We start from the raw sequence: 27,799 nt of genomic DNA, 5'->3' as shown, positions 1-27,799 counted from the left end.
AAGGAAAACAATCCCAAAACCTATCATTTGGTGGTTCAGAACCCGAATGCTAAAACTGGCCTCTCCTCGATCTATAAGCCGTTCCGCAGCTTGGTTAACACTATAATTCTCGCAACCTCTAATAAGATTCAGGTTATCCTGTCGTATAATTTTGGGCCACCTGTGGCCCAAGTGGCGGCTGCATATGACAGGGCTGTGGAGGGGGGGAGGGGGTTTTTTGGTCCTGGCGTCTGATGTTGCGTTCATACGTGGTGGACTTGCCTGTGCGGTGGTTGGTCCGGATAGAATGCAAGTCTCACTTTTTCCTTAGATATTAGTTCGGTTTTCGCGGCTGAACATTTCGCTGTGCTTCAGGCCATCAATGTGGCTTTCAGGATGGATGAGGAGAAAGGCTGCTATAATTACAGACTCTTTCCATACTTGTAAATTACTTGAACAAACTATGCCTTTGCATCACCTTGTGTGCAAAATACACACCCTTGCATGTGAACCCCTTTTTAAGTCTTAAAAAGTTCTATGGTGCCCGGCGGATGCGGAGCACTCATGAACTCTCTCATGTGGAGGCCCGGGAAATGTTCTGAAGACAATTCAGGGACCCTTCTGTAGAGAGTGGAAGGATGACTATTTGTCGATATCACATGTCAAAGGATCATTTTTCTCTAACATTCACGCTACTTTACCCATAGTTCGATCGGATGCTACGCGTACGCTTACAGCTTCCGCAGAAAAATTACTGAATCGTCTTCAAACCAATCACACATATAACAAAGTCTTTCTCAAAATATTTGGAAACATAGATTCGGTTAGAGAAACTAAGGAATACATGATCTTCGAGTGTGAGGATTATGCCCAGTTTCGGGTTATGGTGTAGTGTAAATGGTATAATAAGTTTTTTAACCTTCAACAAATCTTTTTGAGTAGAGATCCTTACATTATTGATGACCTTTTACATTTCTTTAAGGAGACTAGAGTCAGATTATAATACATATAGTTTCAGTTTTTTCGCAGCACGGCATTTTCTGCCATCCCCATTTTTCTTCTTTGCATTTATCTATCATTACCCCTCGGCATAGAGGCGTAGAGTCGTGGAGAAGTACCTGATCCACACAGTGTCAGATACCTTTAAACTACCTACTTCACTCAAAGGAATACTGAAGCTTCGATTTCTGGACCCAGATCTCATCTTTTTGTATACTTAAGCTTATAATGCATTCTGGACATCATCATCAGCTACGATAACGACTAAAAAACACTAACTTGTATCATCGCGCAAATTAATTTTTTCAATTTAAATATTATTAACTCAATAACGACTAAATGTTCACAACCCTAAAACATTAATAACTAATGCCTGTTAAGTTTGCAACACGTCTCCACTCTGTTCGGGCGGGCTCTGATACTTATGTGTTTGTAAGTGTGTCGGCCAATCAAAAACAAATCAAACTTAACAAATTTGGGTTTGGTTGTTTTTGGCCATAAATGATAGTGTGTTTCTGGCAATATAGGCTAAGTGCCTGCCATCAGTCCTGCTGATGTACTTCGTCGGTAGTATCAGGCCCTGTTTGGACTGTTAGCCCGCTGAGTCCCAGGGAGCATATAAAAAACCACCACAACAACAAATTACGTTTAAAAATGATGCAAGATCTTGGTTTTTCACAAGAGGAGATCCAAACTATACGAAATGCTTCCTCCTTGCAGACCGCAAATCCGCTCCCGGTACACTCAGGGCTCATGAGCCGGCACTATTCTAATGTTATCCTTGGAACTTGCCCTTGCAATTACCTCAGGTGTAGTTTTTGCATGGTGGAGGTTTACCTGGGCTGTCTTAGTACTGGCAATTGGCTCCTTTAGAATTCGGAGCTCTTATACACTGTAGAAGTATTGCCGTCCTCCTCCAATAAGGCGCTTTCTTGCAAGTCGCGGTCTGTCCTAATCTAGGTCTACGTCGTCCAGCTTCTCCTTTTCACCGAATAGTAGGTCTGCTCTCATGCTTGATCCAGTCCTTTCCGGCTCTGTCGCCTCCGAGATTCCTCCGAAGTTTCTTTCTTCGACTTTTTCCTGTGCACGTGCACAGGTATGTTGCCTAATCTATAGTTAATATGCCAACTTCGACTCCTGGTCGCCTCTAGGGTTCGATTATCCACCGCGATCGTAAGAAGTCTACCTTTGCCCTCCACTTTGCTTCTGAAGACTCTCCATAATCGCCTGTGGAAGTCCTGATTCTGAGCAATTAGGAGGCTCATGAGATCTTCCATCTCTAGTGCTGCGGCTTCAGGGAGAAGCACTGTAACCATGTGTGCTTCTATCACCGGCAGCACATGTCGACAATTCTTCTCGTTCCGAGCTTGGCAATTTAGGAATTATAGTTTTAAACCACTCCACCTGGTCGAGAGTGTGTCCTGGTTAACACAAGCGCCTTCCATCGCTTGAATACATTGCTCCTCAGAGTGAGTATTTGCTCGGGAAACGTTTTTGGCAGTATTGCCGCCGACTACGCTAACATAGCTTATAGCGGGCTTCCTGACTCTTGCCTTCACCCCTGACTTATCCGGGATTTCTCTCCTCTTGGGTTGAGGTTTGGGTTTTTTTTCGAGGCATTCCCCTCATGCGGGCTAATCTCCGCTGCTCCCCGCTTTCTTCGTTCAACAGAAATAACAATAATAGGAAGGACAATCCCATGGCATGGTCAGCGTAGATGAAAAACCATAAAAATAGGACAACAACTTTGCAGCCGTTGAAAAGGCCCAGCATCTGGTGTCAAAAATTGCAACCCAGCACGGTTTTTTGGTGCCAACAGAGTCTATTTCAGGTTACCAAACCCTTCTATTCGAAACGTCTCACCAAAGACTCAAAGCATAGCATACAAGCCATTGATCTTGCCAGTGCTGAAAAAGTTGGGAACTGTTAGCCACGTTTAAGAGAAGAATTCTTTGACGAATTTTTGGCCCTCTACATGGAGAATGGGCGGGTTAATCCGTATAAGAGCAATATGGTAGACAAAAATAGACGTCGGGGCAAAACTGAGTTGTCTGGATTTCTCCTACACCTACGTGCTACGGCATTGCTGATGAAGATTTTATAATCATTTTAGTTGAATTAATTTCGTTATCATTTCTGAGAATATTTCCAATTCTGGAATAGATTTACGTTAGCAGGGCTTGCCTACTGTCTCAGGTAACTAATAAGTGTTTCGTGACCGCTCTTAACGATCCTTAGCTCCTCTTTTTTCAATGAGCTTTAAACCCTTGGCCGAGTTCATAGTTAATTAATTTAGTTATTAATTAATTCCATTGTTTGGAGTTTTCGTACAAAGAAAAGTAGACCCTGACCTACTCGCTGAAATTATATACGCAGAAACAATATATATTCAATACACATCTATTTTAAAAATTGGAAACGATTCATGATTAATGAATTCCAGATACTCAACCATCAAACCTTTGTCTTTCTTCCACTTTCAACACCTTCTTAATTTTACTGAATATACTAGAAATTCTAAAAATTCATTAGCCACTATCCAAACATAATCAATCATTTCTTTATCCAATTCGAAAATAATATAAAATTGAATTAGCTACGCGTAAATTTCCAATTAATATGAACCAATTATTATGGGGAGAAATTAGTTTTTGAAAAATATAAGTTTCAGTCAAAAGGTGATTAATGGGTTGCCTTACAAATGAAAATCAAATAAACCGAAAAGGTGAGTTTCTAATTCTACTTGTACAGCATTGGTGCTAATTTGAACCATCTTCTTGAAATTTTCGCCCATGTATAGTAGGAATAGTGAAGGGAGTTAGAATTGTGGATATAACCACAAAAACTATGTAAATGAATATAATCCGTTGAAAGCAATATGAGAGAATCTGCAACTTCTAGCATTGACCTCACACTTATCGGCGGCCAATCGCAAAACTGTAGACTATTTCAGTACCAGTTCTGAAACTCCTTGACTTCGACGGGGCTAGGTCAGCCGGGAAGCATCACCTTCCTTGAAAACATAGCCCCGAAGATACAACATTTACCTCTAAATGATACATAATATCCACAGTGTTAGCATGCAATTCACTTATGAATAAAATATAAGTGCCGGCAACCATGCAACGCGCTAGCTGTGAGCAAACAGCTCAGAATTCGTGTTTCTTTCTTCCCCGTCATTTATGCTGCCGCCTTTATCAATTTATTATAAGGGACTATAAATGTGGAGAACAAGTTTTACGAGCCTACAAGCACCATTAGGAGCCAACTAATTTTAATATTATGCGAGTACGAGGTCCGATCGCGATCGCGATCTGGACAACAGAATAATATGTGCCTCTGATGGTGGCGTTGGAGGCGAAAAGCAGTAGCTGGCCCGACCACTAGATTATAAAATGTTGTAGGAATTAAATAGTTCAAATCGCTTACTCGCTCACTTTACATCCTACAGCAAATATTTACATAAGAAATTGCTTCTAGCACGCAATTTTCATTCAAGTCTAGCTCTCCTAAGGAAACAGGTTAAATTTTATAGCCATTGTGCAAAGTTATCCCGCACGAATCTAACACGTATATATCTATATAAGCACATGTTGGACGACCAAAAGGACATTAACTGCAAATTAGTGCATTTTAATTCATAGTTCACAGCGCCATTTGCACATTACGGAGCGCTCTTTTGTGGTAATCTAAAGGATCCGATATGTCTTAGTCACGAGGGATGACGACGTTGAATTTTATAAGAGAAACATTACGAAACAGGTCTAAACCCTGTTCTTCTCCGATGTACATTCAAGTTTTCCAATAGTTTATTTTCCAAGCACTTAAATGTCAGTGTGCCTCCCCCACTTGATTAGAAAGTAATTCCTAATTCGAATCCGACCTCCAATCATGAAAATCCCGGAGGCGTGAAAGGAGAAAGACGTTAATTAAATTTGTGGAAGCCATTCTCAGTCCTAATCGAGTTTAAAGCAATTCCAAATTGAACAGTCATTAATAGCATCTATGGACTAATTGCTGTGAGAAATCTGTGATTCGTGCAAAACGTGTATCATGTTCACTATCACATCCCATACAAGCACTTCTTGTTAACTCTTTTCACTACGATCCCGCATTACATTGGTTTTAACACAGGGCTTTCAACAAATCGACCGCTTCGGTCGTCAAATTGATCAATGATCACTGATCGTTTCATTCATTATCGAGGGTCGGCTAACGTTGCGTAACCGAACCTCATTTTCTGTATTAGACATGGGAGTTGATTCGATTAAGTGGGTAAATATTTTATGAATCCGCTTTCAAACCCCACGTCTTTCTTCATCAGAAACTCTTAGAGATGCCCCGTAATCAATATATTCAAGGAGAAAAGGCTCTCAGGTGGGATCGTTAATCGCCAGTATTGATCGCTTGGATGGATTCTTAACGCTTTAATGCAGTTTAGTAATGGTGAGCGAAACGAAGAATTATTTGCTAGGGAAATTGCATATTTTAATGTGAAATAAGTTTCTTAAAAGGCCAGTCCACTCTGTTTGCGAAAAACCTAAAAAGTATATAATTATACGGTGGTAAATTTTAAAGATTTTTTAAATACCAAGCTGCTGAGTTCAAGTATTACCTACTTTTTTATTGACGAAAAAAGTTGCTAACAATTAAACTCAATCCAAGTTCTCTTTTCTAAACCTCCCGAGAAGCTTACATTACTTCTCCGATCCATCTGGGAACCGCTTCCACATGCACACATAGCTACATCATAAATAACAATAGAATTTCCGTAATTTCACAGCAATATTCGTATATACCTAGTCCCTACGATATTATAATACTATAGCACATTATTCCGAGTTGCCACAATCTCGGCAATTTCCGGGTTTTACCTAATTCTAGCACTCGGAGGATCCTACCTACCTAAAAGACAAAGGGTGGTGGCTGATGGTAGGTTAGTGCGAGAATTCGTCAATGACCCCCCGCAACATCGAGCATGCATGCAGAATGGTGTATTTCTGCATGGCTTGAACCAGATTGTCTGAGAGTCCTTGAACATCAAGGGAAGCCGTGAGCGATTTAGGTATAATACCTGTAGCTAACAATACTATGGGACTTACAACGACCCGCTCGAGACGCCAAATCTCTTTGATTTCCTGAGCCAGTGGCTAGTTCACCTTCTTCTCCACGTGTTTCCGTTAAATGCTGCTATTATGGGGTATAGCAATATCAATACCAGGCGGGCTGAAAAGTTCGTAGATTAATACACAGATGCGCTGTTAGTATTAAATCCATATAATTTTTAGTTAACCCTGGCCTTCAAAAGACGCGCATACCAACTTGACAGCTGTCATTGTTTGGGTATGCGAAAGCTCTGTTTAAAGTGGGTGCCGCGCGAATTCACAACTGACTAAAAACAACAACGAATTGACAATTCAGAGCAGTGCTTGAAGCTCTTCCTCCATAACATCCTCCATAACAAAACCCAATTTATCCGTCGATATGTGCAATGCAAAGACACAACAGTCGGCTATCACTATTTTGGAATGCGCATGGTATGACATTCATCGACTATCTAGAAAAGAGAGCAAGTCGGGAAATCTGAAGCTTGACGCTCCACGTATAAAGGGTTTTGTGTTTCCCTATGTGAGGAGCGATGAGTGCATGACAGTTCCGTGTCTACATAGTTACAAATTCCATGACCCTCCATTTTTTAGAAAGCGTTTTAAATAAATGATTAGATGGAAAGCACTGTATTGATAATAGTTGACTATACGCTTCACTCTTAAAGTCTAATATTATTAATAAATGTGAAGAACTTAACCTACAACAGATACGAACAAGTCGGAATACCGGAAGCTCGCGTTTCGAGTATAAAGGCTTTGTGTTCATCTCCTGTGAGAGACTTCTACGCACATTTTTCCATTCGTATATACAAATCGAACATATTCCTTCATATTTTTCCAAACTACAAGATATGCGTATATATTACGGCCATAGGTATTATTCTCATCCTAAACAAACAAACTGCATATTACCTAATGCTGTACATATACATGAATATATAAATTGATTCTACTTATATTTCCAGTTTAATTCATGCACAAATATTTATTATTACTTTTATATTTCTTTATTTGCCACTAAGGCCAAGTGAATTCTGTCGGGCTTTTGACCATTTCCCGACAACTTATTGTAAAATTAGATTTTTATTTCTTACTGTTTCTCTTCTCTGTCTGTAAATTGCTATTCGAAAACTTTGAGAGCCCACAGTGGCCATTAGATTTAAGTTATTTTTGTTATTTTAAAAGATTGTTTTTTATTGTTCATTTTTCCAATCTATATACTATTGTTACCTATTTCTTAAAAATAAAAATGATTTTAAAAAACAAAAAACAAAATACATATTTAGTACGGCTGGTTTAATGTACTAATATATGGAATGGTATTGATATGGGATGGTGACGTTATACATGTTTTAGAATGCACGAAATTCACAACAAATGGCAAAGTTTCACCCTCTATAATTTTCTTAATAATAGTTAGATTTTCTCCAAACTTATGTGATTTTTTAGGCAAATCTAAAGTCTTCCAGTTCTAACATGAACTTAAGAGGGGTTTCCAGTCAAATTTCTAAAATATGCTAATATAATTAACTTTATTCATCCAAACACCCGAACGGGTTGGTCTTTGAGGCCTAGATTTCGTTTAGATACACCACTGTGATTTTTTTCAGATTTTTCGGTTGAACAGGTTCTGAGACATGTCACACCTTAAATATTTTGGGCCCTCACTCCCATACGTTTTACCCGATATAAAATGTGGGATCAGTTTCGAAAAGTACTAATTGAACCCTTTCATTTGATACCCCACATGACTACATTCTGTGAAAAAAATTGCACCCTGCATTCACGAGGACGAATCAACCAACAACATCAAACCGCACTGGTCAAATACGAAGAAGAATAAGGATAGGAGAATACAACTTTGAGACCGTTGACCGTTTCTCCTGTTTAGGGTCGAAAATCACAACCGATAACAACTACGATGATGAAATCTGCGCACGGTTGTTGTCAGCCAACAGAGCCTATTTCAGCTTACAAAGACTGTTCCGCTCGAAACGTCTCACCATAGGGTCAAAGCTCTTACTGTACAAGACTATAATCTTGCCAGTCCTCATGTATTCCTCGGAAACTTGGGTTCTTAGCAAGAAAAATTGCGAACTCTTGGCCGCGTTCGAGAGAAGAATCCTCTGAAGAATTTTTGGCCCCCTACATGAGGATGGACGACTCCGTAGCCTACATAATGACGAAATCTATGAGCGATACAATGACCGTCCGGTTGTGGATAAAATCCGGCTCAATAGGTTACGGTGGGCGGGTCACTTAATCCGTATGGATGAGGATGATCCCACCCGGAAAGTCTATAAGGGCAATATCTATGGTAGAAAAAGAAGACGAAGTAGACCCTGCCTAAGATGGAGCAATGGCGTGGGTCAGGACGCCAGACAGCTTTTGGGGATATCGAATTAGTGGACCTCGGCGCAGAACCGGGATATCTGGAGTTCCTTATTAAGGTACGCCTAGACCGGATACCGGTTGTTGTGCCGTTGATGATGATGATGCATTCACCATGTATGGGAAGCCCCCCCTTAAACTTAACACAAAGTGGCGCCACTTGCTATATGTAAAAGGAACATCAGACCACACTCTTTCAAAAACTTTCGTGACAATCGGTTCAGATGTTTCCGAATAAATCGGATATGACCTACAGACAGATAGGCAGACGTTTCACACAAAAACCTAAACAAGTCGGGAAACCGGAAGCTGGACGCTTCAGGTACGAAAGGTTTTGTGTATTTCTTAGTACGTAGCACGTAATATATCCATATATTATGTGAGAATATCCACTTTCGGATGATATTGACATTCATAGTCTTGAATTTGCGAAGAAGCCATAATTTTGACGTATTATAACTTTGTTAGTAATAGCGCGATTTCCATCAAACTTGGTAAGATCATGCTCTATGTTATACTCTATATTGTTGTGAAATTTCGTCGTGCTAGCATGAACTTAAGGGGGGTTTTGCAGTCAATTATTAAAAATTATGGTAATATACTATTATTAACTTTATTTGTACAGATATCACTATGGAAGGTACTTCGGAGCCCAGGCACCATATAGTGGCAGCCTCCTGATTTTTTTCAGATTTTTCGGTTTTGTAGTTTCTGAGAATGGCCCCCTTAAAGGAATGATCACTTTCAACCCCCGGCACTCCCCACCTTTCCAACAAATGTCAAAACTAAGACCGGCTCCGAAAAGTACTAACCGAGACCTTTCATTTGATACCCCACATGACTATATTTGATGAAAAAAAAATTTACACCCCCCTTTTGCATGTATGGGGACCCCCCCCCCCCCCCCCTTAAATTCAACGTAAAAGGATGTAACTCATTGTATGCGTGAGCGTTCACAGTTCCCACCTTTCTACCAAATTTGGTGTCAATCGCTACAACCGTCTCCGAGAAAAATGCGTGTAACGGACAGACAGACAGACAGACAGACAGACGGACCGAAGGGAGAGAAACATAATGAGCCGCAGCTAAAAGCTGATCCAGCCCCGCGATGCAATACTTGATAGGAGTTCCGTGGGGAGAGTGGAATGAGAAGGAGGTTGTTTTAGTGAGTAGAAGTCTCACATAACTGCGTGGCAGGAGCCAGCAGTAGGTTTTGAACCTTTCCACCTTCTAACGCCGAAAAAAAAAAAAAAAAAAAAAGACAGACGGACAGACAGACAGTAAACCGATTTTAATAAGGTTTTGTGTTTACACAAAGCCTTAAAAAGAGCCGGGGAGAAGTAGATTCTTCAGAAATGGAATTGTAATATTTCACACGAATGTCAATTATTCTTGTTAATTATGACGTCAGCATCTTATTCGCATGGCTTTAGAAGTAGTAAAAATAGTAACTCCTCTAAAAGCTTACTGGGTAAAAAACGGCGACTATTAGCTCAATACTGGCAAAGATGCTTCCAAATGTAAGTGACGCGAAACACAGTTGACGATTATTCTAATCGCAACTCGTTAACTGTATACTTTTATACGCAGCACCAGTGTGGGCGTCGGCGATAAAAATCTCAGAAAATCCCAGATAGCTTCAGGCTGCATATCGGTTAAGTGCTCTCCGAACATATTACGCCTACCAAACAACATCTTATGAGGCGGCATGCGTGATTGCGGGGATGATCCCGGTGGATATTCTAACCGATGAAGCAAGTCATCTGTCCGAGAATCAGAAAGCGAGCCTAAACAGCATGGGACCAGGAAGAGAATGGCCAGTAGGCATACAGGCTTACCCCAGACATAATAAGTATGGGGACTACGCGGAACCACGGTGATACGAGTTACGATCTTATTCAGTTCCTAACTGCAAATCCCCAAGGCAGTAGAACGTCAATTCATGCTCCTTCTGTCTTAGATGTTCAACAGGCCGGGCGTTTTGGATTCCTACCCCAGGATGTCCCTTATATGAAAGTGCCCAAATCAAGAAGGATTGCATGATCTTCGTGTTAGTATAATTCTTTTTAACATCAAATTACTAAATACATGAAAAGACCCAAGTTAATAAATAATTTTAAGGAAATCTCAAATGAACAAATTAAAAATAAAAGAAAGAGAAAGAAATGTAAAAAAATGAATTAGAATTAAATAAAATAACTAGGAATGGAAAACCAGAAATGGTTATTAAAATAGCTGTATTGGTATAGTAAAGACCCCTTCCCATTGAAGCTCTAAAATTTTGGCTGGTGAATTGTTTCTATTATAAACACTAACCTTCGCCTCTGTAAAAATATTCAAATTTTACACTGAAATACCTTATCTTCTTAATGCTTTTGTGAAATGAATCAACGAATGAAATTCCTCATTTAATATGATTAAATTATAACGAATAACAACTTTGCGTCGCCCTACATCGCAAATACTATTGTATAATCAAGCCGCTGGAGAATAAAAAACAGCGCAACAAAAATGGATCCGACATTGAGACTTTGGACCTTCCTCCTCCTACATATTTATATTAACCTGTTTTTGGCAGGCAAATTGTTTGCTAACATTTTCTTATCAATATCTGCTCGTATACATAATGTCTAGTTAAGTTAAAATATAAACTTATTATTAGTACATCCATGGGGCGCTTTCAATCTTGGGAAAATTATCAAGCGATCTATTTTTAACACCATTGATGACCCGCTTCAGTTGTTTTCCCCCGTCAAAACTCATATACGTCGGTATAGTTAGTGGAACAGTTTCTATCGGAGCATTCCATAAATTTTTACACTACATAAATAATGCCTGAACCCGCTGGCGGCTTTGCTGAATGAATGTGGAATGGCTTCCCGAAAGTATGTTCTTTGATTAAGTCTCCCTCTTAAGCCTTTGTTCCGTTCAGAAGCGGGATCGGCTCGTCTTGACTAGATGCGCCGTTCTACTCTGTCAAAGGCCTGATCTGGATGCAGTCACGGGGGTTATCCAGGGTCCAGCATCCAGGACATTAAACCACCGTTGTTTCGGCCGGCCTATTGATCCTTTTCCATCGATATCAATGCCGATGACCCGACTGTCCCGGTATTTCTCCACGATCGGCGCAATAATATATCGATCGTGGATATCCTCACTTCGAATGCGACCAGGGTGTGTTACGCCGCGGGGTACCATTCACTGTTTTTTATAGTCGGTCAATACTCAGAACTACAGCCGGCCACAGGGCAAACGACACTGGAGCACATATTGGATTTGAGATGTTCGTCGATACGCTGATCTATAACCTATGAAAGTTCTTAGTGATTCTTGCAGTTGTGAATAACTTCAAAAGAAGCTAGTTTTCGACCAGGAAATGTCACGATATCCATTTGTTTCTGGACTATTCTACACTTATAATTCCGGCATTCGCACGTTGTTGATATACAAACTTTACTTCCTTACTATTCCAACCATGCAACCCTTACAGTAAATCAAGTGATAATAATAATAATCGTTGGCGCAACAATCCTATTGGATCATGGCATTGAAGTGTATAAGAGCACTTCATTCAAAACCCTAACGGTACACTACAGTACACTATAGGAGGTAATGTGGTCAGCATTGCGCTCGCCCCAGATTATTACCTTGATTTGACAGAGGTACTCATTCGCAGCTGAATCGACTGGTATCCGACAGCCCGTCACGATAAAAAATACTTCTGCCACCAGGAAGATTTGAACCGTAACCTTCTGCTACTACAGCCCAGAACTCTAACCACTTGGGTTATCCGGACAAATCAGATAATTTCCTTTTTCAACCTTTTTCAATATCTGATAAGCGAAAACTTTCTGAATGGGAGCGAGATCCCATGACGAACTCATCCACATATCAGTCAGCTGTCTCATTAAACGGGGTTCCAGTTAGAAAGCGGTCCAACTAGATCACATCATCTGCATGCTTTCTCTTTAACATGCAACTTGAGTTAAACTATATGTAAACAACAGAAAAACAGTTAAAGATCATTTTCGTAATATCAGAAACATTCTATATTAACCTTGAAATGTCTGAGGAATATGTAGACAAAGTTGTAAAAATTACAAATAAAAAGTTATCTCCTTTTGAAATATTATCTTAAAATGAATGAAAGTTGGGAGGGCAAATGCGGAATTGCAAGGAAGATAATGGAGGTGTTGAAGGGAGTTAAGTAAGAAAAAAGGAATATTCTGCATATAGGGAAATGCATTTCGCATCCTTCATATCGCACATGTCGCATTACAGGACAAAGGTCTAAATGGTATCAATACTGAGAAGCTACATAAATAAACATTCTCGTCGCATCCGCATGCTTCAATCTTTGGTTTCAAAGATAGAGGACAACATTTTAAAGGCGATTACGCGATATAAATGCTAGTTGACATTGAATTAGCTTTTGACTGTGCGCTTTTCCGAAAAAATTGTATTGTCGCCAAAGAGCATCAAGCACAGAAGCAACGAAAGACTGCTCTCAAAGGAAATTTGCTATCGTCACTTTTGTGGAGTATGTTGGAAGCCCTACTACTACGTAAACAACAAAACGCCCATGGAGGTAAAAGCATAGTTTTTGACTTCTAAAAGTTAGTGAAATAACTGTTCAATCCTCCGATAAAGTGAAATATTTTCAATAAAAAGCTTCTTTGGAACGAAAATGTGGAGCTTGAGATAAAATGAGCTCTCACAGCTGTGCAGAAGTAAATTTGATCTCAACATGGAGACTTAGGCCTCATTTCGTAATGAATATACGTCACTAATATTGAGGTTCAATTTCTCATATGCCAAAACAGAAACCTATTATTGAAGGGTCAGTAGCGTTGGCCAATTCTGTTATCAGAACTAGGAAAAGTTTCCTATAAGAATAAGTAGCAAAGCCTAAACACCAATGATCGCAGACATGCCAACATAAGGGTTACGACATTCAATTTATCCAAATGTTGGTTCATGCTGATTTATAGATATCATGTTACAGTTAATAACATTTCAGCCTAATTTGGTCTATAAGAATCCTCCCCTATAAAATATTCCCTCTCAAGGCTACAGTTACTCTTTCTATGCAAAACCACGATCTTGCCTATCCTCATGTGTTCTTCGGAAACTTGGATCTTATGGGTGTCATCCGGTGTGAAGGCCGTTTTTTGCGCTTCTTTAGAAATTTTTTGTGAAGAACCAGATACAAATACGAATTTTTCACCATATATTTATTGAGCATGGGCGATAATTTTTCCAGCCCGATAGCATAGTTCATTATTGAAATGCAGAGCAATTTGTACACGCAGCTCCAAAAAAAAAGATGTGCTGCCACGCTAAAGGGTGCTGCGATCATTTTATAGAAAAAAAAAGTAAATGGCATTTTAACGTGCAGACTTAACGACAGTCCGCAAACTAGGATTATTAAAAAATATATTTAAAGCTAAATTTTTTGTGTCTTGTAAATTTTGGTGTTCTTTTAGGGCATATTCTTCCCCTTCTTTTTTTTAGCCTTTGTCCAGTTCACAAACGGGGCCGCCTCATCGTGATCGGTTTCGCCATTTGGCACTATCAAATGCCTGATCTGGGTGCAATCCCGAGACTTTTAAATCCCCATCCAGCGTATCAAGCCACCGTCGTTTCGGCCTGCCTTTTGGTCGTTTACCAACGACTTCGATGTTAAGACCAATCTTGACAAGTAAATTATTGTTAACGCGAATTGTGTGACCATACCGTCGAAGATGCCACTCTCGCAATTTTTCCACGATCGGTGCAACCCCATAACGGCCGCGGATATCCTCATTTCGAATGTGATCAAAACGTGTCACGCCACTAGTCCAACACAACATCTTCGTCTCCATTACCGCAAGACGCAGTTCGTTGTCTTTTATATTCGGCCAACACTCAGAATCATAGAGGATGACAGGACGGACGACATTACGGTATTTTTTTCGATTTGGGACAATCGTTGATACATCGATCACAAAGAACACCAGTTGTGGAACGCCATTTCATCCAAGTTGCCTTAATGCGTGAAGCAATTTCATAACGCAGTACTCCATCGGCTGATAGCGTTGACCCGAAGTCACAGTGATTGTGCTTATTTCATGGGGATCTGCCGTCAAAAATTCAGTTTTGTTTAAATTCAATCTGAGAGCGTGTTGCATGAGACGATCATTCCATTTTTGGAGAAGTTACTCGAGATCATTTTTGCCATTAGATGCTAAGGAAACATCATCTGCATAACGCAGTGTACGTTGGATGTCACGTGTGACGGTGTCCGTAACAATAACAAAGGGAAGTAGTGAGAGGGCACTTCCTTGATGAACACCCACAGAGACACGAAGCGGTTTTGATACACCCGCCATACCTCGAACTTTACTTTTCGGATCGTGGTAGAGCAACTGAACTCAGCGCACGTGTTATCATAAAGCATACCAGATGAGTTCGTCGGCACACGGTCAAACGCTTTCTCTAGATCCAGAAATGCAATGTAAAAAGGCCGGTGCTTCTTACGATGTTTCTCCATGAGTAACCGCGCGGCGTGTATTGCGTCAGCAGTTCCGCAGTTTTTGACAAATCCGGCTTGATTATTTGAACGATTTCGCGAATACGGTTGTCAGGAATGCGTTCAAAAATCTTCATAGAGTGGGAAAGTAACCGGATCGGACGGTAATTTGAACATTCTGCTGGACTACGTTTCTTTTCCTATATTGAAACAGTGGTGTTTTCTCTCCAGTCAGACGGTGTTCTACCTTCCTGAATAACCCGATTAAAGAATTCACTGATCCACAGTGTTGGGTCCCTGCTCTTCGTCTTTCAAAGTTCAGATGCGATGTCGCCAAGTCCTGTGGCTTTTCCCGATTTCATTCTTCTGCCTTCTCGATTTCAGTTGCCCTGTCAGGTGGAACTGGTCCAAATATCGGCAATGGTTGTGGAAGTGGAGGATGAACAAATTCTTCAGTTGAAATCTGCTCGAAGTATTCTCGCCATCTATACACGGGGTGATCCCCTTAAGTAAATGAAAGTGCGACTGTCAGTCACGTTTGAGATGAACATATTCAGAAAAATGGACAACTCCGTCACCAGTATAAAGGCGAAATCTTGAGTCATATCATACTGTACAATCATGAGTAAAATTAAACTCAACAGGCTACGGTGGGAGAGGGAAGGTTGATCCGGATAAACGTGCAAAAATCTGCCCGGAAAGTCTATAGAAGGAATACTTACAGTACGAGGTGGACATCAGGAAATCAAAAAGTTGCTGAGAATATCGAACGAGAATGGATACTGGTTGTTGGGCTATTGATGATGATGATTGATGGAATTCCATTAGCAAAAATTGTTAAAAAAAGTTACAGAACCTTAAAACTGCTTTAAATTTTAGCCACTCCTAACGACAAGCCGCGACCGAAGTGCCGGTAGTTAGCAAATTGCAATCACAATTTCAGTATCAGTGAAGTCGGAAAAAGTTTTACAAAAATTCTACCTTTGCGGCCAATTTATTCGAAGCTGTCCAAGCGAAACTTTAGGTAAACTTATTAGGCTGCGAGAAAATATTACCTCATAAATGTGCAAACAATACCCCCCCCCCCCCACCCACCTATATTGTCGTTTGTAAGTAACCTCATTGAACGAAAGAAGGCACATAAAAATTAAGAAATTAAGAGTGCAATCAATGGCGACTTACATTACAAAAAAGTTAACTTCTTCAAGAACGGTTTTCGCAGATTTTCTCCGCCAACGTTTTTGTTTCGTTTAGTGAAAGGAATGTGCACCTGCCTTGTAAATATGCAAGAAGGATCACACTGATATGATGACCGGAGTAATCGTTCAAGATAATCTTTCCACATTAGAGAGTCATCACCTTTCCTTTTAATATTTGTAAATGATAACTTTCATGCAAGACTTCTTAATTGAATATAAATGTGCATACCTTAACAGGTACTTTAGTAATTCCTCCTAGCTCACCTTAAAACAATCGTTTTTTCTTCAGTTTATAGAAGTAATCTCAAAACTATACATAATTTATGACCATTGTCTTATAAAAACTGCTTTGCCTCAATGCATCAAAATGCTACTGAACGGTGGAGACTCATTTTCTCTTTTCTTCACGTTAAATGAGTTCACAAAGCAGAAAAAAAACCATTTTCAATCCACTGTAATCAATTTAATTCCCCCTTGTCATTCACGTTGAAAAGATCTTTTATCCTCAACTAATCTAATCGCCTAACTATACACCAAAGTATTTGGATTCCATTTCAAAGAGGGCCATCCCACTTTTCGAACCCCATTCTATTAGCCATTTTATTTCTTGAGCATTTCGAATGTTGATTGACGGTTTACCGATCGTCAGCAGTCAGCGATTGATCGTCAACTCGGCGATGGACTGGTCTGAGATTGCATTGATCAAGTAGACGTAAAAACAACGATCGGTGACCGCCTCAATGGTTAAAGTGTGTTAAATCTACCTCAGGTGAAAATCGATCATCTGATACGCTCCGTGGCGCAGGAATTCCAAGGGGAAAAGGGCGGGTCGAATCATGGACTATTTCTTTGATCTGAGCATTTACATGCCATTAGTGACCTTTCAGCGCTCGATTAACCAATTCGATCAATTAAAATGGTTTTTTCATGGCGATTAAAGATGATTATGTTTCTTGTGGGAGAAACGGGATAAAGAAAGTAAATTAAAAGGTTGAGGTACCGTAGTTTTTGAAAACAACCTTAAACAGGCATAGACTGGCAAACTTATTAAATGTAAGTGAATGTCAAAAAACAAGCGGCCAATATTTTCACGGAAGTAGCTAAAATGGTCTAAAGAAGGAAAGAAGAAAGGAACCATATGTGACTACACGGAGTTTGTACCTAAAGGCCAGAGAGAATGTTCTTCTAGCAACGCTAGAGCTCTTCATAACCAATTGCAGAAGAACCTTGTAAGACTTTTTTAGTTCACGAATCTCTATTTTAGGGGCTAAATATATAACTATTTTTAAGAAGACAACTGACTATGCGGTTCGTCACCAAGTGAGTGCGAAACCAAGACTCCTTCAAATCTCATGCAAAAAAATTACTTCGACTTAATTTAGGACTGAACAAGGTCGTTCTTGCCTTAATTAATAAACCACACTAATGTTGTGTTTGTGAATTTGGGAAACTCTCCCTACTGCCAGGATAAAGATGGGTCAGCATCTACCCTGGACGTAGAAGGCTTGAGAAAATCTTTTGCAAAAGATAATCCCACGCCAGTTTCGGAAAGGAGGAGGAAAGACTCATAGTCTGAATGGCTGCATAGCACTTAGGCATCTCAGATAGTACCGAAAGAAAGTCCAGGCCCTATAGACAGTAACCACAAATACCTCAATGCATTTCAGTCTCACTTCCTGGCTTCCCTTTGAATTTGGGATCAAGAGATCACTCAAAGTATACCATGCATGGCGACTCTAAGGGATAAGAAATTTCTGGGTTAGCCCGCTAGTTTCAATTATTGTTCTCGGGGGCGGAATCAACTCACTTTAGCACGGTCACCTTTCTTCTCTACCAGTTTGGTCTCGCAGATTGCTTTAGATAGACGCGATAATTGAGTTGATCGCATTCCAGTGCCCCTGACACACTAGCACTCTGGGTAAGATTATAATTAATCAGCATTATTTCCGAGATGACGAACGCTGTATCATCTGAAATAATCTTCAAAAGAGCACACCGATAGGGCTGCCCTTCGGTAGACTGCACTCAGTTTATGAATGTTAGCCAATCGATAACAGCAATAACTGCTTTGCATGAATACAACTCAACATCTCCGAGATGCTTTGCAACTACACCCAGTACTATCGAAGATAGAAACGCAATATGCGGGAATTAGGTTCCACTTAGCCGAATAAAATGCATTTCTCACGTGCAGGGCTACTAATACACAATATTTGTTGGTACTTTCCTTTCCATGAATTGAATCTTCGGCCAAGGCAGTAGACATTTCGATGGCATCAATGGTTGATCTGGCTCTACGGAACCCATATTGCCGATAGGAGAGGCGCCCTTGGCTCTCGACAACCGGTGGTACTCTATTGTAAATCTAGCATTTTCCCCACAGTGTCACAGACAACCAGCCTTAGGTGTAAGTACCAACTTCTGCTTCAATGCTTTCGGAAATATGCGCTCGGACATGCACGCTTCGAACAGCGAACATTTTCGGTCTGGATTTCATTTCAAGCTTAAGAACCCTATTCGGTACTCATTCAGACCCGGCGCTTTACTGTCACCTATTCTACCACACAACTCCAGCAGTTCTGTTGACTGTTAGAGTCCTCGTCACATCCAGAATCGCTGGAAGTGCTCCTCTTTTACCAGCGGAATAACCCCTGATTCAGTTGCTTTCCGTCATATTAAGCTGAAATGAAATAATTAAGTTATAAAAAAGTTTTATTTGGTCCGATCGGTGAAGTTTATTGTTCCATTTTATTTTAACGTCTCGGTCAAAGAAAACCAAAACTCACATTAGCGATGCATTGTGGCAGATGAAGGACTATTTCTGTGCAGGTGTCTACGTTATTAGGTTGATCTCACCACACCTCCAGGAAAATCTGCTCATCCAAAGCTGTCTGCCTGTCGGCCCATCGAACGCATTTTTATCACAGACGGTCAACCTATTGACATGGAATTTGGTAAGCAGGTTTGATCCGTGAACCTCTACTCAAGCGGTGAATGGGGGGTTTTACCGAACATTGTTATAAGGGCCATTAAATAAAGGGTTTCCATTCGTACTTTTCGAAGCAGGTATTAGTTTTAGCATCGGTTGCAAAGAGGAGGAGCGAAGGTTCGAAATAAGTCAATTGTTTCAAGAACCTATTCTCAGAAACTACACAACCGAAAATCTGAAAAAACGTTATAATAGTATATGCACCTGGTACTAAGGTCTCAAAGTACCCTCCGTGACAATATCTGCTCATTTGCGCGAAGTTCATCCTAGCTCTGTAAAATTTTGCAGTAAGACAGGTTCCGATCATAATACTGGAAAGTTTGGTTGAAATTATTATTAACAAAGTTATTGCAGGTCAGAATTTCCTCTTTCGGGTCAAATGACTACTATATAAAACATAAAAAGTCAGCACCACTGTAAATTAATTATCGGGTTTATTCATGGTATATACACCACGAGCTATATATAAGTGGCACCATCCTGCAGCCAAGTTTTCTTATATAAAAAAAACGACAAACCTTTTATACCTGAAGCTTCGAGCTTCCGATTTCAGACTTATTTTAGCTTTGATTCTATTAAAGTATTCAATGCAAAAATATTGTCATAGTGACTATCGCCCTCCCAGCAACCTTTTCGCCAGTGGGGAATCCTGCTTTTAAGGTTTTGTGTGAAATCCGTCATATAAAATATAGGCTACCGTTACTTTTTAAGGTTATGTGTAAAACAAAACTTTATCAAAATCGATTCACTGTCTGCCTGTCTGTCTGTCACACGCACTTTTATTCAAAACGGCTAAACCGATCCGAACGAAATTTGGTGGGCATATGGAAACTATGAAATCCCACGCATACAGTGAGTGGCATAAATTCACGTGCAGTTTAAAAGGAGGATACATGTAAAGGGAGGATGAAAATTTTTTTTTCATCGAACATAGTCACGTCCGGTATCAGATGAAAGGTTTCAATTAGTACTTTCCGAATCTGATATTAGTATTGGCGTGAATTTTAAAGTGCACGAGTAAGGAGTTAAAATGCACAGACTTAAAGAGATTTTCGGCAACTACCCAACCCAAAAATCCGATGCGATGGGTTGAGTACTTTGATGAACTACTGAACAACCTGAACATCGGCGAGTTGGAGGTCCCGCTAACAGAGGACGACGGACAAATACTGTTACCACCAAGTATAGAAGAAACAGTCCGTGCAATTCATCGGCTTAAAAATCATCCTGCCGAGACAAAGAGGGAAATCTGATTTCCGACAAAATGGGCATATTGGAGCGATATTTTGATGAACTACTGGACAGCCAGAACGTCGGCGAGTTGGAGGTCCCGCCAACTGAAAACGGCGGATAAATACTGCCACCACCAAGTGTAGAAGAAAGAGTCCGTGCAATTCATCGGCTTAAAAATCATAAGTCGCCAGGAGCCGATGGAATTACAGCCGAATTGGTTAAATATGGAGGCGACCAATTACACCAAGTGGTTCATCAACTTACGTACAAGGTATGGGACAGCGAATCAATGCCTGCCGATTGGCAAAGAGGCATTATCTATCTCATATATAAAAAGGGAGATATCACACAGTGCAGGAACTATAGAGATACCACGTTTCTGGGTACCATCGGATAGTGTTATACGCCCAGAACATCATTGACCCATACCAAAGAGGGCTCACTCCAGGCAAATCAGCAACAGATCAGATGCGGCAAGCGATGGGAAAACTGTTGGAATATGGACGTCAGTTGCACCATCTTTTCAACGACTTTAAAGTCGAATATGATAGCATAGCCAGGGTAAAACTATACAAGGCCATGAGAGAATTCGGTATCTCGACGAAATGGATAAGACTGACCCTGACCAATGTGCGAGGCCAGATAAAAGCAGCAGGATCACTTTCTAGACTATTCGACATCAACAACGGTCGACGAGAAGGGGATGCCCTATCATGCGTCCTCTTTAACCTGGCCCTCGAGAAAGTGATCCGTGATGCTGAGGTAAATGCAAGGGATGCGATCCTCTTTAAGTCCACCCAACTACTGACCTATCATGGGAGACCCTAGACGTACAAACTGCCTTCATCCAGATCGAGCAGGCGGCAACTGGTGCGAGATCTTGAGCTGCACATCAATGAAGGCAATACAAAGTATATGGTGGACACGTCAGCACCGAAAATGAACCAACCAACAACATCAAACTACACTGGCCAAACGGGAAGAATAAAGATAGGAAAAAGCAACTTTGAGACTGTTGATAATTTCTCCTATCTAGTGTCAAAAATCACAATCGACAGCAGCTACGATGATGAAATCCTCGCATGGTTGGTGTCAGCCAAAAGAGCCTATTTCAGCTTACAAAAATTCTTCCGCTCGAAACGTCTCATCACAGGGTCAAAGCTCTTACTGTATAAGAAAATGATCTTCCCAGTCCTCATTTATTCCTCAGAGGCTTGGGTTGTTAGCATGAAAAATTGCGAAATCTTCGCCGCATTCGAGAGAAGAATCCTCCGAAGAATTTTTGGCCCCCACACAAGGATGGACGATTCCGTAGCCTACATAACGATGAAATCTATGTGCGATACCATGACTGTCCGTTTGTAGATAAAATCCGGCCCAATAGGTTACGGTGGGTGGGTGACTTAATCCGTATAGATGAGGAAAGCTCGGAAAGTCTATAAGGGCAATATTTATGGTAGGAAAAGAAAACGAGGCAGACCCTGGCTGAGAAGGAGCGATAGCGTAGGTCAGGACGCCAGACAGCTTTTAGGGATACTGAATTGGTGGACCTCGGCACAAAACCGGGGTGTCTGGAGTTCCTCATTAAGGTCGGCCTGCACCAGATACCGGTTGTTGCGCCATTGATGATGATGATGATTCATAATCTTTATATCTTTTAGCTAAGATGACTTTAGAATTTGATTATATACTTAAATAATTAATAGAATCTTAGAATCTATGCAGATAGAGAAAGGTAGTCAAAGATCGTAGATACACTACACCCAGCCAAAGGCAACTAGCTCTCAAATCTTGTCAAACATCGCACTATGGATTCATCACAGTTTTGGGAAAATCGAATCTTTGCTAGTGTGTGCACCTTCATAAAATTATCGTTATAAAGAATCCGGATGGCTGAGATGCTAGAGCAGAAGGCTGTCATACGGAAGGTCGCAGTTCAAATCTCACTGGTGGGATTTGTATCTAGATTTGACATCGGATACCAGCGGACTCAGCTGTGAATGAGGACCTGATTCAAATCAGGATAATAATCTCATGCGAGCTCAATGGTGACCACATTGCCTCCTACAGGCTATCATGTAGTGTACCGTTACGGTCTTGAATGAAGTGCTCTAACATATTTCAAGACCCTGATCCAGTTGGATTGTTACGCTACCGATTATTATTATTATTATAAAGAAAGAATCCCTTCACTGAAGCTCTTTAGTAAAAGATTTGTACATATACCTATTGCATTGTCGACCAATCCCCATGAAATAGGCACTACCACTGTCAGTGACCTGTCCGAAACTTAGCGACTTAAACATTTCAGGTCAATGCTATCAGCCGATGGAGAACTGCTTTATGAAATTGCTTCACACGATAGCGCAAGTTGGATGAAGTGGCCTTCTACAATTGGTGCTCTTTGTGATGCAATACAATGTCATCCTCTCTGTAGCCTTTTGTGGTTCGAGTGTTGGTCCACTATAAAAGACATTGAATGGCGTCTCGCGGTAATGGAGGTGAAGGTGTTGCTTTGGACTGGTGGCATAACAGGGCTTGATTACATCCAAAACGAGGATATCCGCGATCGATATGTGGTTGCACCGAATCCTTTGAAAGAACAAATTTGCGCAAATGATCATAGCGAACCGGCCCGTTTTTCAACTGTACAAAGGGTACTGAAAAAAAAGAAGATTGCAGTACTTACTCTATATAGTAACTAAACTTTGGACCATTTACAATATAAATTTTGGAATTATTTCCCGCTTTATCTTTCTATTGATAGATATAAATTAGGATTTTTTATGTTACCTTTTCTTTGTAAATTAAAACTGATATACTGAAATGTCAAGATGGAGCTGGAACGCCTCCAAGCTGCGCCCCTAAAGTTGTTTGCTTACTGCATATATCAAATCTGAAATATGGTATTAATTTCGGGAATCATATACCACCAAGTGGCACTCCATTGTTTGCATGTGTACATCATTTTAGCCCCAAATTAATATTCAGGGCTGCTTTTATGATTTATGACCCGAAAAGCGAGGAAAACGTCCACTTTTCGCGCATCATGATGAAAGCATCTACGGCGTTTCAACCAAAAAAGGTGTAAATTGCGTGTCAGAGGCGAATAATTCAAAAGTATACAAAAATTCCTAAACAAAATTCTGATTTTGATCATTTATAAACTTAGTAGGCTGGCTCGCATTACCATTTACCTCGGCTTAATTTACATGCTTACATACATAGAGCTTAGGTGGTAATTCCACTTGGCTACCGAGTTAATGGCCCGACCTGGGGTTTGATTAATATTTTTGGAAGTTTGTTTTCACTTCCCACTGCTTTCGAACCTCATGAATACGAGAACGTTTGGAACAAGCTCACGCAGGAGGCCAGCCGCTCAAGTTCACTCCACCTTCATCATTTTTGCTGTAGTCATTTTCGTTTTTTTAATTCGCCCAACCAAAGAATTCCTTCGTGGTATACTTTTCCACGTGGAACTTTCACCCTATCTTAGCAGCAGGGGTTCATTCTATGGCGGCTCGGGTTTCATTTGCACCACCAACTATGACCTATCATCCCTTCAGGTGAGATCGAGACATGCAACCAAGTACTTAATTCGTTTCCTTAGTATCGGACTCGCAATATGCAAATCTAGTTCCGAAAGACCAAGGAAAGTGAAGTTTTATTTGTTGTACTTGTTTGGCTGTTGAATCAAGAAAGTGTCTGGGGCTTGTTCTTTGATGTATGGGGTGTTGGACGATTCGTGCCCTGGAGCGGCAGAGATGGCGTTTGCGGAATATATCGTGCCAGCCATTTCAGTTTTCCTCTTTGGTAAATTAATTATGTAAACAATTTTTCATTTTGTTTGATTACAGGGTGTTCTTCGCACTAACAACTACTCAAGGGTGTTTGGTTGGTTGATAGTGTCTGTCAGAATTGAGGAAATCACCAGCACGTTAATAGACAGTTGGAAAGATAGGCTTATTTGCTGGAGAGTGTGGTATGCCTTAAGAAGGTGAAATAAGTACGAGCAATAGTTTGACTTCTTACTTTAACCTCTTGCCAGAGAAAACAGGTTTTAAGGGAATCCTTCACTGGATCTTCCTAAAAAAATTAAATAATTTGATTTGCATCTTTTTTTTTGAATATTTGCTCAAAAATTGAAATCGGAAACAAGTTAAAATAAATTTTATGAGCTGCATACCACCAGTCATAATTCAGTGACTTGAACAATGAACCAGCAAACATTTGTTATTAATAAACCTATAACGAGATCGTTGACAGGTGAATGCATGGGGTTATTAGAAGACATCACCATTAACCCTGAGTCCAACCGGTGAGTTCCGAAAAGTTAGGGAAACAGTTTCACCTGGACAGCGAGGGAGCCACCTAGTTTTCTTGCCAGCCCGTGGTTTTATGTCTACTAATGATACCTTCTAATCATTACAACGTGTAAAGTCGGAGCCAAGCGTAACCGAGTGCCACCTTGTCCGTAAACTTGGACAGATTGTTGTTAGGCGATATCTTGTTGCGCCACCGTCTTTATGAGTGGAAGACCGCAGCGTGATCGGCTGGTGAAGTTGCTGAGTGGATCGCTGTTCGGAGCCCAGCAACCGCACCTACAAGCAAGAACTCCTAAAATGCTCTCAAACAAGGTGTTAAACCGAAACATAAAACCAAATACAAATTATAGTTATTACAATCATAACTCAAAATTAGATACTGTGGCACATGGAGTACAAATAAATAATGGAAACCAGTTATGCGGTGGTGCGGCTTGTATCATCTTGCGTTCACGTTGAGCTCGCTCATGACAGCAGGAACCGTTGGTGAAAAGGTCATAACACGATTTCCATCTATAGAACAATAAATTAGCATTTATGAGCATTCAAAATAGAACCGACAGCGCTTTATAATTAAATGTTATTTACAAAACCGACTAATGTGCACATCCGTTCATAGAGCACAATTAAAATGAGGGGAGAAACCTGTTTAATTGAAAAAGTAGTAGAAAGCTGAAAAATTGTTAATGTCGGTGTTCTTGCAACGTGTTTTGGCAGCAATTCAGGAAATCCTCGAAATCAGGTAGCAACTTTGACGAGGAACCACACATACATATGTATCTTTAGCAGATTACTTTATTTAATTGCTTGGCTGACTAAAGGTTTCCTTATTCCAATTTAAATTTAGACTCAAAACTGCGAAGTACGAGTATGTATCTTTTTTGCAACGTGCCAAGTGCAAACTGAGATATTAATCATTTATAGTCTGCGAAAATAGATATTTTTTATCGTTATGGGGAGAAAGCGCTGAATAGTAGATTTTGTGTTAAATTGTAGAAAGATAGGTCTGCCTTTTCATGACTTGGTAGCGATTCCTTTGGGAGCGAAATGGAAGCCATATGCAGAAGTGCTTCTCGAGAAGAATAGATATCCCCGTGCATGTTTCAATGATTGTTCCCGCGGAGGATGCGCTTTCCGCCTATATCCAAATGTGCTTCCAAGGAAACCCTTACATATATATATGCTATAAGCATGTTCGTGAATATCCTAGGCATCATTTACATATTATCCGAGGTCCACGCGCTGTGCGAAAAGGAAGTGTCAAACGGTTGAAATATTTTACTTAGTGAATTACGTTTGACAGCAACGTGACGGTAATGACTAAAAAACTTGAGTCTTATTTGCCTAATTTTTTTGTGATTAGACTCCATTATCGCATTTCGTGTTTGTATCGACAGTGCGTTTTAGTTTGAAGTTAAATATCTTTTTGCCTATCCGTGTGGGTGTAATAAACCGTGTTTCTTTTTGTTTTAATATTTTGGCTGTGAATCTGTTCCTGCTTAAAAAAAAGGTGAGTGCTTAAGTTTTATTTCTGCTCCAACATCCAATCAAATCTTAGAGGTAGAAATCTGTTTCCATATCCTTTGGTGTGTGTTTTCCCCTGTAAACAGGTATTCCTGTCTCAGTCAAGATAGGCCATGGAGGTTAGGACAAGGGGAAAATAAATTTTGACCGGTCCGTCTCCCAAATGCCAACATCTCCTCAGGCATCTGTAGGGCCACAGTTCAAAAGCCCAACAGAAATCGGTGGCTATGTCCTAAGGAAAGGAAGAAAGAGAGAATGACTTCGAGGAGCCTGTCAAGATCCCCAATCCAGCCTCCCACGATTAAACAGCAAAAGGTTTCTGGAATTCTACCAGCCAAGACTCAACTCAAAGCTTTCCCTGAGGTTAGCCAGTCTCAGGACCTATGCAAAGCCTTTTCTAAAATTGAAAAGCAAAATATAGTTTCTATGGAGCAAACAACCTCAGTGTACAAGTACAGCGAAAACGCTCAATGTAAAGCGTATACAGTTTGTGAGGAGAGAAGCAACCCCACCGCATGCATAGATAAAATTAACGAACAGGGAAACATTGAGGCTTTCAAACCTTTCAATTTCCATAAACTTACGAGGCCTCTTAACATCATTGACCAGGTAATTATGGTCAAGGAATATGGACCTACGAGGATAAAAGTTTATTGCAAATCAGCGTCCGGCGCGAACAACTTGGCATCCGACAATCGCTTGGTCACATGGGGGCTAAAAACATACATTTCCTTGAGATATACCCATAGATTTGGGATTATTAAAGGTATCCCCACGGATTTCTCAGAAGATCCTAAAGATCAGTACGATGGCAACCTTTGAGAAAAAAAATGTGCTCTATGTGGTAAGTGAGACCATGACGCCAGAGACAGGAATTGCACAGGAATTGCGGGTCGAACATTTGACGATCACCAAGACGGCAGCAACAAAAAATATCTCCATGAGAGAAGCTACCAAAGAAGTTAAAAATTATTATGACTCACTGGACTGCGATGTTGACTGTGACGTTGCCTTCCCTCCGCTGGAGAAAAGAGCAAGTTCAAACAACTGGATTCCAAACAACTGGACTGGAATCCTCAAGATGAATTCAACAGAACCATCAGAGGGAGTGAATTCTGCTGTCGAATCAAATCCACGCCCAAACAACAGAACACCCTTTTCCAAAGGCGACTATCAAGAACCACTTACGCCAAACCATCCTGTTTTCGAACACCCAACGTACACGGTTGTATACGAGTATCAGAAAGTATAGTCGCAAATCCTTAAACTCATGAACGGCATCTCTTCAAAGATGCAAGATCCAACTTTGGCAGCAGACATACAAAAAACCAGAAAACAGACTGACAAACTCAACATCACGAACGACTTAACAGAAATTGCAAATGGTCAACATCCTACAATATAACATTCAAAGTCTAGCTAACAATAAGTCTGAAATTAAATAATTTGATAATATTCACAGCTATGACATACTATCTCTACAAGAATTTTCACTTTTAACTCGTCCCATCAGTCTCGTTACCTAAAAGGTTTCAACCTTA

This window comes from Hermetia illucens, chromosome 3, assembly GCF_905115235.1.
Source record: "Hermetia illucens chromosome 3, iHerIll2.2.curated.20191125, whole genome shotgun sequence".
Classification (NCBI taxonomy): Eukaryota; Metazoa; Arthropoda; class Insecta; order Diptera; family Stratiomyidae; genus Hermetia; species Hermetia illucens.
This window is presented reverse-complemented; position numbering follows the sequence as displayed.